Source organism: Peromyscus leucopus, chromosome 16_21 (genome assembly GCF_004664715.2).
Source record: "Peromyscus leucopus breed LL Stock chromosome 16_21, UCI_PerLeu_2.1, whole genome shotgun sequence".
Taxonomy (NCBI): Eukaryota; Metazoa; Chordata; class Mammalia; order Rodentia; family Cricetidae; genus Peromyscus; species Peromyscus leucopus.
Window position 1 is genome coordinate 12,717,930 of NC_051084.1, and position 13,461 is coordinate 12,731,390.

General features: G+C 45.8%; 1 long non-coding RNA gene across 1 annotated transcript; it reads left to right on the top strand.

The window, feature by feature from the left end:
* Positions 1-2,820: 2,820 nt before the first annotated feature.
* Positions 2,821-6,329, top strand: LOC119086800. Its single transcript, XR_005090156.1, has 2 exons — positions 2,821-3,740; positions 5,456-6,329. It is a non-coding gene; the product is annotated as an uncharacterized LOC119086800 (long non-coding RNA).
* The last annotated feature ends 7,132 nt before the right edge of the window (positions 6,330-13,461 follow it).

Genomic DNA, 13,461 nt, shown 5'->3' on the forward strand with positions numbered 1-13,461 from the left:
GGTGTGTTTGCCTGCCTTTGCCTCTGGCTCCCAGATGGTCTCCCAGGTAAACACTGGCAGCTCATAGAGTACAGCCGGGAGAGAGGCTGTCCATGATAGACTGCCAGCAACGTCAGCCCGGGAGCTCAAGTTCACAGCTGCACCTGCTGGGCTCTCGGGATTCTGTTTTCATTCTGGGGTGTCACTGCTGTCCTTTTTCGGGGGGTATTTTCATTCAGATGCCATTCAGGGCTACTTCCAGCTCTCTTTCCTGAACAAGCGGTGATTTAATGAGAAATTGACACATCTCTCCTCTTCCTTTAAAAGCTGTGGGTTTCTTGGTTGATTGGTTTTGCCTGCCTTCTTTTTCCACACATTTTTCTTTAACCCCCTTGATACAGTTTCATATAGCTCAGGCTAGCCCCAAACAGTGTGTGACTGAGGGAGACCTTGCCCTTTGCCGCCTCCTACCTCTGCCTCCTGAGTGCTGGGGTCACAGCTGTACCACCAGTGTTAGCTGAGAGGGGAGCCCGGGGACCCTGTGCCTGTCGTGGGGATGCAAAACTGTTACATCGTGTAGTGACTTGACGCCCTTCTGCCCAGAGAAGCATTCTTTTAAAACTCTTCGGGTAGGAGGTCAGAGTGCACGTGTGTTCCAGAGGTCAGCCCAAGTGGCCCTTGTCTTTGTTTTTTTAAAGTTGTTTTGAGACCAGGTCTCTCTATGTAACCCCGCTGTACATGACTCACTCAGTAGACCAGGCTGGCCTTGAACTCAGAGAGATCCACCTCCCACTGCCTCCCAAATACTGGGATTAAAGGTGTGTCCCGTAGTGCGTGGCCTCCACGTTGTTTTTCCAGACAGAGTCTTATTAGCCTGGAGCTTGCCAAGCAGGCCTGGCTAGCCAGTGAGTCCCAGAGAGCTCGCTGTCTCCGCCTCCCGGTGCCGGGATCATAGGCGTGCGTGTACCACTGTGCCTGGAGTTGAGTGTGACGTGGGTCTTCATGCTTGCATGGCCAATACTTTATGGACTGGGTTCTCAATCCATCTCTTTAGGTTTGTACCTTGTTGATGGTTGGGAACTGTGGACAACTTTTTAGAAGAACAGTGGCAGACACTTGGATAGCACGTGCCGTGTAAGGCCCTGGGTTCGATATCCGGCACCAGAAGAAACAAAGACTAGCAGAGTCGAGAAGCAAGGCTGAACTTGAAAAAGAACCATGTCACAAAATTTCTGTAAAGTTGGAGGACGGAAAAGCCATTATTGCTATGTTACCATCCCTGTGCAGTGCGCAGTCCGTCTTTTTACATTTTTCTGTGCGCGTGTGTGCCTGCTTTCTGTCTGTGCACCACAAGCTCACGGGTGCCTTCGGATCCCCGGGAGCTGGAGTTCCAGGCAGTTGTGAGCAACCTGATGTGGGTGCTGGGAACCGAATCCCAGTCCTCTCTAAGAGCAGCAATGCTTTTAACCACGAAGCCATCTCTCCAGCCTCTGTAGTCTGTCTTTTTTTATGCATGGTAATTCTCCTTTAAGAGTACAGGTACATGGGCTGGAGAGATGGCTCAGAGGTTAAGAGCACCGACTGCTCTTCCAGAGGACCTGAGTTCAATTCCCAGCACCCACATGGTGGCTCACAACCATCTGTAACGAGATCTGGTGCCCTCTTCCGTATACATAATAAATAAATAAATCTTTAAAAAAAAAAAAAAAGAGTACAGGTACACATTTTATGGAGTATACCACTAGGCCAAGCTTCTGGCTGCTATTGGTAGAAATCTAGGTTGTCTCAAACCTTCTTTTTAAAAATATTTTATGGGTGTGTGTGAGTGTATGTATGTGCACCATGTGTGTGCAGGAGCCCACAGAAGCCAGAAGAGGGCACCAGATGCCCTGGATCTGGAGTTAATAGGTGGCTGTGAGCTGCCATGTGGTGCTGTGATACAAGCCCTGGGCCTCTGAAGGAGCAGATAGAGCTCCTAACCACAAGACACCTGTGAAGGAGCAGATGGTGCTCCTAACCACTGAGACCCCTCTGCAGCCCTGTGGGAGACCTGCCCCCACCTTTCCCTGGGTACTCTTGAGGAGAGAGGGATAAGAAATTATCAGGTAGAATGATAGGCCAAGCTGATGAGAGGAAAGACAGAAACACAGGATAGCTTCCGGAGGACCCAGCGTCCCAGAACTTTATTCAAAAGGGCTTTTTGTAACAATGCCACCGGGCAAGGGAAAAGTCCTCCCCCTTGCTAGATACATCCAGGTGTAGACCCTTCTAAACACCTGGTACCCAGGTCCGTGGTCCCTTCATCCTTTTATGCAGCCCTGCTGGTAAAGCGAGCTCAGATCTCATTAGGAGACCTCTGTGGGCTCCCACACAGCCCCAAACCTCTACCTCTTCAACCAATCAACACCGTTGTGCGTGTATCGTCCCAGGAAAGGCCTGAACAACACCATCTACAGAGGCTAATCTAGACTGACCACGAATTACAGTTTCCAGGAGCAAGCTGTGGCAAACAAAGAATTAATGAAAACTAATTTAAGGCAGACTGCTAGGTTCGAATCCCAGTCCTGCTGATTATAACGGTATAACCTTGGACATGTTTTTCCACCTCTTGGTAGTCGGTCTCTAAGTGGGTCCTCACCTCTACATTATTACAAAGTGAGACCTAAATCATATCCCAGGTTGCACTGCTCACAAACCAGAGTATTCTTTTTTGTTTTGGTTTTGTTTGTTTGTTTTGCAACAATGTTTCAGTACACAGCACTGACTGTCTTGGGACTCACTCTGTAGCCCAGGCTGGCCTCGAACTCACAGAGATCCGCCTGCCTCTGCCTCCCGAGTGCTGGGATTAAAGGCTTGCGCCACACTCCACTCCACAGAATGTTCTCTTTTTTAAAGTTGCAAAAATTCACCTAACCTTCCATTTTTGAGTCCCAGAATGTTCTTTCCCTGGGGAGAGGCGGATACTAACCACCACCTGCATCGTGCTCGCTCAGGAGGCGGGCTAGCTCTTGTGCCCCGTGGCATTGGCATGACCTCCCGGAGGCAGCCGCTGTGCAGCCCTCTACTTAAACTCCACCTGGGTGCTGAGAAACTGGGTGAAGAGGGCGTGTCTCACATTCGGGAATCACTAAGCAGACAATGCAGCCCGCCACCGGGTGAGGTGCTCTGCCCTGAGTGGCAGGTGTCCCATGTCCATCTGGCTACATCAGCCTGGGAAAGGCTCCCCCTCCCCTTAGGCTTGCCTCCCCCCAGCAAACAGACTGTCCAGGCGGGAGACTTTGCCCTTTGTGGGTGGAAGAGCTGGATGTCCATCATCCGTTTTTCTGATTGGAAGCCACTGTTGTTAAAGAAAAAGAGCCCTCAAACTCCCTCATTAGTTGGAGCCTCGCTCTTCACTACCTTGTCCTCCTCTGTGAAGGACCATCCGTCGTCACAGAACTCCAGTCACCGTGACCCAGGGGTCACCATGACTACGGGGGTGCTTAGACAGGGCAGCTGTCTCCAACTGCTCGATTGCTTTTCATAGCCTTAATCTGCGACTAGACTGTCCACCACTCATCTGGGGATAAGCCAGAAGTGTGGGGTGCCCCAGGGGGGCTCAGATGGCATCTATTCTAGCAGGCGCCTGATGGATGCCAGGATTTGCATTTGATCCAGAAATCAAGAGGATCTCTAACTTCCAATGTGACCTTGATCTAAGAAGAACCCAAGATGAGGAGACACTGGGAACCCCTACCCCGGGACTACAGTCTGGATAGGAGGTAAGGGCCTAAAAGCTTACTTTGCTAAATTTTACTTTTATTTATTTTGCAAACGAGAGTTGCAGTAGGACTGGGTGGCTTCTCTGAAGAAGTTTGTGGGTGAAAAATAACGAACTGTCCTGTTCAGCCAGTTCTTGGGTTCAGGAAAGCCTGCCGATCATAGCAACAGTCTGGGCTTCTGATAGATGCTCGGCAGACACCCAGACGGTGTGCCTGAGTTGATAGTGTCCACAGGCCATCCCTCCGTGATGGGCTACCTGAGCTCAAGTAGCAAGTATTCTCTCCTGCTTTCTGTTGCTTCATGAAATTCTTCTCCTACCCCCCCCCCACACACACACACACAGGGTTTCTCTGTGAAACAGTCCTGGCTGTCCTGAAACTCACTCTATAGACCTGGCTGGCCTTGAACTCAGAGATCTGCCTGGCTCTGCCTCCCGAGTGCTGGGATCAAAGGTGTGTGCCACCACCAACCGCCTGGCTGCTCTACCAGATTCTAATCTAGATCCTTACCTCAGATCCAGTTTTCAGCCCAGTATCCCTGTGGCTTAGTTAGTTTTGAGTGTTGTGAAAGCCTGAAACTGGCCTGTTTTTTTCTTTCTTTTGTTATACAATGGTCTTCTAATAAATGCAATTCAGTCATAGTTACTGAATTCTTACTTTAACTTGTGTGTATGTGTATGCACACGACTTGTATGTTTATGTGTACCACCAGCTTGCCAGAGCCTAGGGAGGCCAGAAGAGGGTGTCAGATCCCCTGGAACTGTTGTTACAGGTGTTTAACTGCCATGTGGGTGCTGGGAACTGAACCTGGGTCCTCTGTAAAAGCAATAAGCCATTCCCTATAGTTACTGAATTCTTTTGTTTGGTTTGGTTTTCAAGGCAGGATTTCTCTGTGTAACAGTCCTGGCTGTCATGAGACTTGCTTTGTAGACCAGACTGGCCTCAAACTCACAGACATCCACCTGCCTCTGCCTCTGAGTGCTGGGATTAAAGGCATGTGCCACCATGCCCAGCTTAGTTACTGAATTCTTAAAGCACACGGGCTCACACACAGAGCTAGCATCTCACACCTGGTCAGCACTACCCAGCAGAGGCAGAGGCAGGCAGATTTCTGAGTTCAAGGCCAGCCTGGTCTACAGAGAGAGTTCCAGGACAGTCGGGGCTACACAGAGAAACTCTGTCTTGAAAAACCAAAAAAAAAAAAGGGGAGAGGGGCACCAGAGGGGTGTGTGTGTGTGTGTGTGTGTGTGTGTGTGTGTGTGTGTGTGTGTTTGTATGTATATGTAAATTAATTTTAATTGAAGTTTGATACCAGTGAAACTGAATGTGCTTGTCACCCCCCCCCCCAAAGCTTGAAAGGGTAACTTGGTAAGCTGTGTGTTCTGACAGACCTCTCTTCATGTCCTCAGCTCTCTCCTTTCTTGTGTGCACACTAAAGCCATCAAAGAATTCCTATTTTGTGCATCCTCTTGTGAACTACAAAGGCTTTGAACAGTTTGGAAATAGTAAAAAGGATTTTTATTTCCTGCCAAATAAATTTTGGAAAGAAACCCTTGCCACCATGCACAGATGGGACCACCGCCGTGCCTGGTGATGTCTCTAGCTGGGCCATTTTAATGAGGGACCCCTTTCCCTCACATCGGCATTATCATCATCTATGTATATAATATGCATATTATATATATATATATAATATATATTTTATATATTCACAGACATGCACCAACAACAAAGATTCTTCTAACAAGCCTGCAAAAGAAGTTTTGTCAACAGCCTTAAATATCCTCAGTAGAGCAGGGTTCCGAGTCAAGCAAACACATTTAAACAGGTCTTGAGAAGCTACTAGAAGAAAACAGGAATTGCTTTTGTACCACGCACAAGTCTGCAGGCCGTCATGAGAAATGTGTCTTGAAGCACTTTTCCGAGCCAAAGGAAGAAATATTTACTTTAGCTGCACTAAAAAAGAATGAAAGAAAAAGAAAATTCACTCCACGGACATTATTAGAAGAGGAATTTTATTGATGTGTTAGCTTCTCTGGAAGATTCTTTTAACCATGAGTCTAACCTTTCAAGTCAATGTTATGAAGTCAAGAGTATGGATGCCGCTGAAAAATATTAAAACATTCTTGGCCAAGTGGTCGATAAGGAAGGAGCTGGAGGGTATGCCTTTTTAATGTACAATTCTGACATTTTCTTTGAAAATTCTGGAAATATCTGGAACACCTCAGAAGTCTTTCAAAGCTGTTTCTACCTCGATGGCTTCCAAGTTGAATCATAGTTATGCAATCTATTTCATTCTTACATAAAGGGATTCAAAGTTCTTAAAGATATTGATTTAAATGATGGTGAATTCTTAATCTTCAGAGAAAAGAAATACAACTGACCTATAAAGATCCTGGAGAATTATTGTATTTCTTGAGAGAGGATTATTCTCGCTTTGATAAGACAAAAACAAGCCCCCCCAAAAAAAAAATCCCTAGAATTTATAATCTACATGTACAGTGTTATTTTTGAATTTACCAATGAAGATGTTCCCATTTATGACTACTGAAACAAATTAGAAATTAAATGTCGGGGTTAGAGAGATGGCCCAGTAGTTAAGAGTACTTGAATCCAGTCCTCCGCAACTCACATTAGGCTGCTCACAACTGCCTGTAACTCCAGCTCCAGTGGGTCTGGCACCCCCTTCTGGCCTTTGTGAGCATCTGCACTCACGTGTGCACATCCCCAGATAGATACACTCATACTGTGGTGGTATTGTGTTCCCCAAAATATTGTGCATGCTAATAAACTTATCTGGGGTCAGAGACAGAACAGCCACAATATTAAACATAAAGGATAGGCAGTGGTAGCACACGCCTTTAATCCTAGCATTCCAGAGGCAGAAATCCATGTGTTCAAGGATACAGCCAAGCATGGTGACTCACACCTTTAATCCCAGGGAGTGAGGCAGAAAGCAGAAAGGTATATAAGGTGTGAGGACCAGAAACTAGAAGCATTTTGGCTGGTTAAGCATTTGGCAGGTTAAGCTTTTGGCTGGTTAAGCTTTTAGGTTTTGAGCAGCACAGTTCAGCTGAGAGCCATTCAGATGAGGACTCAGAAAATTCCAGTCTGAGGAAACAGGACCAGCGGAGGAATTGGCGAGGTGAGGTAGCTGTGGCTTGTTCTGCTTCTCTGATATTCCAGCGTTCACCCCAATAACTGGCCTCAGGTTTGATTTTATTAATAAGAACTTTTTAAGATTCCTGCTACACTCATACAAACAAAAATACAATATTTTTAACTAACTATATAGCTGGGCAGTAGTGGTGCACACCTTTAATCCAGGCACTCAGGAGGCCGAGGCAGGTAGATCTCTGAGTTCGAGGCTAGCCTGGTCTACAGAGTGAGTTCAGGACAACTAGGGCTACACAGAGAAACTCTGTCTTGAGGGAATACACACACACACACACACACACACACACACACATATATGGCTGGAGAAATGGCGCAGTAGTTAAGAGTAGTGGCTGCTCTTCCAGATCCAATGCATTCTTCTGGCCACCATAGATCCCACAAAGCACAAGGCCCACAGTCAAAAGATTCAACATAAAACATCTTAAATAGAAAAAAATCTACAAAAGATGCATGTCAAAAATAGTCTTACAATTAAAATTTCTTATTTAAGCCAAGTAGCGTCCTTCTTCTCTATTCTAAATTTTAAAAATATTTGTTATGTGTGTATGTGTGTGCGCGCGTGCATACGTGTGTGCACACGTGCATACGTGTGTGCACGCACACACACACACGTACATGTAACATGGTTCACATCTGGAGGCCAAAGGACACTTGGAGAAGTCAGTTCTGTCTTCCACCCTTTGGGTTCTGGTGACGGAGCCCAGGGTCGCCAGCCCAAGCCACCTCACCGGTCCCAGCAGCAGCCTGCTCGCTCGCACGCTTGCTGCTTTGATTCACATACATGTTAAATTTGCTCCACTGAGGTAAAGTTTACAGACATAGAGTCGCAGGTTTTCAGGGAATAAATAGTTCAGTAAGGTTTAGACTGTGAATGTGCTTACGACGTCACCATTTCAATGTATAGAATGTTTCCAGTTCCCAGAAGGTTCCCTCACATTTGCAGTGTTAGCCCCCAAAGTTTAGGGTCTCAAGTGGGCACCCCAAGAACCCAGACTCCGGTCCAGTTGATGCAACAGCACGAGGTTAATTGTTGTGGCTGTACAGTCAGGCAAACTCAGCTCCAGAGAGCAAAAAGTCACATTGTACTGTAGTCACATAGGTACTTTTTTTTAAAAAAAGATTTATTTATTTATTATGTATACAGTATTCTGTCTGCATGTATCCCTGCAGGCCAGAAGAGGGCACCAGATCTCATTACAGGTGGTTGTGAGCCACCATGTGGTTGCTGGGAATTGAACTCAGGACCTCTGGAAGAGCAGTCAGTGCTCTTAACCTCTGAGCCATCTCTCCAGCCCCCACATTGGTACTTTTAAAGGAAAACCCCACAAAACCCACAAGATTACAACTCCCATACAATTTCGTTTCGATTGATTTATGTCTAGAGGCTAATTTCACAAGATCATGGTCTGGTCACAGAGTGGGTACAGTCACGTCCGCATGTACATTCTTCCCAAAACCTCAAGGCAGGTATCAGGGCGGGAGTGGAGTTTGCACAAAGGTCACAGTGGTCCTTCCTGGAACACTTGCAACTATCCCAGTCACAGTTGAGCACGTCTCTTAACAGAAATCTCTTTACATTGTTACATTGTTGCAGCGGGTGGTTGAATAATGGCTGAGTCAGGTTGCCCTTGGAACTAGTTTTCTTTTTAGTTCCTTATTCTCCTGGGGCTTGGTGGGTGTAAGCCTGAAGGGTTAGGGTCTTTCAGAAGTTAGTAAATTTCATTTGGCTCAGAACCAGCCACTGCCTGGGCATCAACAACAGAGTCCCCTCCACTGTTCTGGAGCTGTCTGTGAACGGGACCATACAGGCTAAACTCTCCTGTGCCCGGCTTCTCAAACACAGTCCATCTCTGAAGTGACAATGAACACAACTCGGGGGATGCGTGTGCCAGCTCTTTTGTTCACACAGGTTCCTCATGAACACCATAGTAGTAAGCATCGAGAGGTGAACTTGCTGGGTTCGATTTGCTGGGCGTTTGTTTAGCATTATTGTCTCTGTATTCATGAAGGACATTGGTCTGCAATTTCTTCTGCTGTCTGAATCTGGTTTGGGTAGCAGGGTGATGCTGACTTGGTGGAAGACTCTGGAAGGTGTGCCTTTTTAGGAATCATTCTCCGGAGGAGATTGTGTTGAGTGTGTCGTCGCCACCAGCGAAGCTGTCTGTGATGCTTGGTTCCAGTTGTCCACTCGGCACAACCTAGAGTCTCCACGAGGGACTGTCAGGTGGTCTTGCGGGCATGACTGTGAGGGACTGACTTGGGAAGACCCAGCCCACTGTGGGTGGCAGCATTCCCTAGGCTGGTGCCCCCGGGCTGCGTAAGTATAGAGGGTGAGCTGGGCAGGAACAGGCATGCATGCATATGTTCCTCCCCGCTCTTGACTTGGGTGTGATGTGGCCAGCTGCTTCCAGTTCCTGATGCCTTGACTGATCCCAGGACCTGCACTGTGTAACCTCGTGACTAAAGCAAGTCCTTTCTCCCCTAAGTTTCTTTTCCCCCAGGGTGTTTTATCAGAGTAACAGAGAGGAAACTAAGGCACCATTTGGACTTCAGGTTTTTAAAGGGTGCTTAAAAAGAAAACAACTACGAATCCAATTTCTTTTTTTTTTTCGAGGTAGGATTTCTTTGTGCCTTTCCTGAACTCACTCTGTGGCCCAGGCTGGCCTCAGAGTCGCAGAGATCCGCCTGCCTCTGCCTCCCGAGTGCTGGAATTAAAGGCGTGCGCCACCACCGCCCGGCAAAATCCAATTTCTTTACTAGATACAGGACTAGTCAGTTTCTCTATTTTGTCTTGGTAAATTCCAGTAATCTGTAGTTGTTAAGGAATTGGCCTGTATCAGTTGGTGTATAGAGGTTCTCAGGATGCCCTTATTAATGTCGTGACATCTTTAGGTTCTGTAAACATGCCCCATCCCATCCTGATATGGTCATTTATAACCTTTTGTTGTTGTTTGTTAACCTGGGGGAAAATACAGTAAATTTACTGATCTTTTCAAAGAACCAGCATTTTGTTGTTAAGCAGGGCCTCATGGAGCCTAGGGTGGCCTAACAGTTGCCGACAACTGTGGTGGTATTGTGTTCCCCAAAATATTGTGCACTCTAATAAACTTATCTGGGGTCAGAGAATGGAACAGCCACTATATTAAACATAGAGGTTAGGCAGTGGTAGCACACGCCTTAAATCCTAGCATTCCAGAGGCAGAAATCCACCTGGATCTCTGTGAGTTCAAGGCCACACTGGAAACAGCCAGGCGTGGTAACAAGAGCCTTTAATTCCAGGAAGTGATGGCTGGAAGCAGAAAGGTATTTAAGGTGTAAGGATGAGGAACTAGAGCCTGGTTAAGCTTTCAGGCTTTTGAGAAACAGTTCAGCTGAGATTCATTCTGGATGAGGACTCAGAGGCTTCCAGTCCAAGGAAACAAGACCAGCTGAGGAATTGGCAAAGTAAGGTGGCTGTGGCTTGTTCTGTTTCTCTGATCATTCAGCGTTCACCCTAATGCCTGGCTCTGGGTTAGTTTTTTATTAATAGGACCATTTAAGATTCATGCTACAGACAACGGTGATTTTGAATTCTTGATCCTCCTTCCTTCATCTTCCAAGTGTGTGGATTACAGGTGTCTTCTCAGGATGACTAAACATTTATTTTTTTAAAAATTAATTTAGGAAATTAAAAAAAAACTTGGGGGATTGTAATATAGATACCAACTTTTTACACTGAATTTAAAAATCAACCCCCCCACCCCCCCCCACCCCCGTCCAGTGGAACATAGAGAGTTTACCTTTCTGTCTTTACCTTCCTCTGAGGATTAAATCTACATGCATTGGAAACCCCACCAGACAATGTTATATTTGCTTTCAACCATTATGTATATTTTTTAAGAACTTGAAAGTATAAAAAGTGATCCACTGTATGTTTACCTAGCTGGGGTATGTATGTTTTATTATTATTATTATTATTATTATTATTATTATTATTGACAGGGTCTCACAATGTAACTCTGGCTGGCCTTGAATTTGATACTTAGATCAGGCTGGCCTTGAAATGTTTTGAGATTTATTTATGTATATGAGTGCTCTATCTGTTTGTACACCTGCACACCAGAAGAGTGCTTCTGATCTCACTACAGATGGTTGTGAGCCACCATGTGGTTGCTGGGAATCGAACTCAGGACCTCTGGAAATGCAGAATTTCCAGAGGCTCTTCTGTTTCTGCCTCCCAACTGCTGGGGTTAAAAGTGTGCACACTCCTCTCATCTTTGTAGGCAGACTTTCATTCTGTAGACCAGGCTGGCCTGGAACTCAGTATGTAGCCCTGTTCTGCCTTGGACTTGCAGCAACCCAAGGCAAGACCCTGTATTAAAACTATTTTTTTTTCCTGCACCAAATTTTTTTTCTTTCTCTTTTTCTCCTGGGACTCTAATGTTACATCTTTTGGTTTTGTTTTCTGGAACTCTGTTTCTGCCTGTCGTGTCTCCCCTTCTTTGTTGAAATTAGATACTGCTACACTTGAGTCTGTATTTGGGTCATAATACTTGACCTAGTCTGCTGCATGCATAGTTAATTGTAACCTATGTAACTGATGCATAAAGAAATGTAATGAGGGGCCAGAGAGATGGCTCAGCAGTTAAGAGCACTGACTGTTCTCCCATTGGACCTGGGTTCAACTCCCAGCACCCACATGGCAGCTCACAACTGTCTGTAACCCCAGTTCCAGGAGATCAGACACCCTCACACAGACATAGATACAGGCAAAACACCAATGCATATGAAAAAAAAAAAAAAAAGGAAAGAAATGTAATGAAACCTGCCATAGCAACCAATGCTGATCTCAGCCAGTCAGAGCAGCCGAATCCTCAGCCAATCACAGACCAAAGGCTTCAAAACAAGTCTGTGTAAAGCAGTGAACTTGGGTAATCGCCAACTGTGTGTAATTCTGTGTGTCATTTCTCGATTTTCAGGTGACTAATACAGTTTCTGCTGTGGGTGGAGGTTTCCAGAACCATTTAGCCTGGAAGACTGTCTCACTCTAGAATCTTTTCCTTTCTTTCTTATTTTTGGTTTTTCGATACAGAGTTTCTGTATGTAGCCCTGACTGTTCTAGAATTCACTCTGTAGAGCAGGCTGGCCTCGAACTCACAGAGATTTGCCTGCCCCTGCCTCCTGAGTGTTGGGATTAAGTGCCCACCATCACCGCCCAGCCATCACCAGCAGGTTTAATCACTGATGGGTTGCAATAGGATCACACATAATAATACAAAAAATAATAATTAAAAAAATACACTTGGGCTGGAGAGATGGCTCAGTGGTTAAGAGCACTGGCTGTTCTTCCAGAGGTCCTGAGTTCAATTCCCAACAACCACATGGTGGCTCACAACCATCCATAATGAGATCTGGTGCCCTCTTTTGGCCTGCAGGCAGACATACAGACAGATCAATGTATACATAATAAATAAATAAATCTTTAAAAAATAACACTTTAGCTTCAAGGAGAATGAATTAGAATCATCTCGACTGGACACAGACGTCATAATTCGGAGATTACTGCAAAGGTATTGCAGGGGGTGGGGGGAAGAGGAAGAGGAGGAGGAGGAGGAGGAGGAGGAGGAAGAGAGAGAGAGAGAGAGAGAGAGAGAGAGAGAGAGAGAGAGAGAGAGAGAATGAGAATATGGGGGGGGGGTTTAGGGAGAGAGATGATAGGGAAGTGTGATAGGGCAGGAGATGTTTACCAGACAAGTAGAAGGTGAACTCAAGTCTCAAATTACTCTTGGCTTCAGGAACATGAAGAAAATGGAAACTCATCATACCTCTGGTTGAATAAACAGGGTGGATCATATAGTGCCAGTCACTTGGAAAAGGGATAGAGAGATGGCTCAGGGGTTAAGAGCACTCACTGTTCTCCCAGTGGACCTGGGTTCAACACCCCAAACCATCTGTACTTCCAGTTCCTGGGAATCTGACGCCCTCTTCTGACCAACACAGACACTGCATTCATGTGGTACACATACATGCATGTAGGACACTCATACACATAAAATAAAAATAAAATCCTTTTTAAAAAAAAGCAGCACTATGGGAGATCATATGGTGACATTTGAATTCATGGGATTTCAGACAGACACAGCTGAGAATGTCCAATAAAGTTACATTAGTCTGAAAATGGGAAAGGGGGGATTAGAGATGACAGTCCATCTCTGTCCATATGGTCAAATGCCACAGACGGCGTTCTTTCCTTTTCGTCTGAGGTATTGGGAACTGAACCTAGGACCTGGTGTGTACCAGGCAAACACTCTTGACACTGAGCTATTCCTATGCCACTGTCCTTTTTAACTGTGTCCTATGAAATGAGAACAGTGGCCTCGGACCTTGGCCAGTTTGCAACTTCGCTGACTTTGTTCTTAAGCTATATGATGAAGACGAGACTGTAAGTGAGCTACTGAACTATATGCCATCTCGTGAAGCCATTCCTAAGGATACATTTTTTTTTCGGGGGTGGGTGGGTGAGAAAGGGTCTCATTATGTAGCTCTGGATGTTCTGAAACCAGCT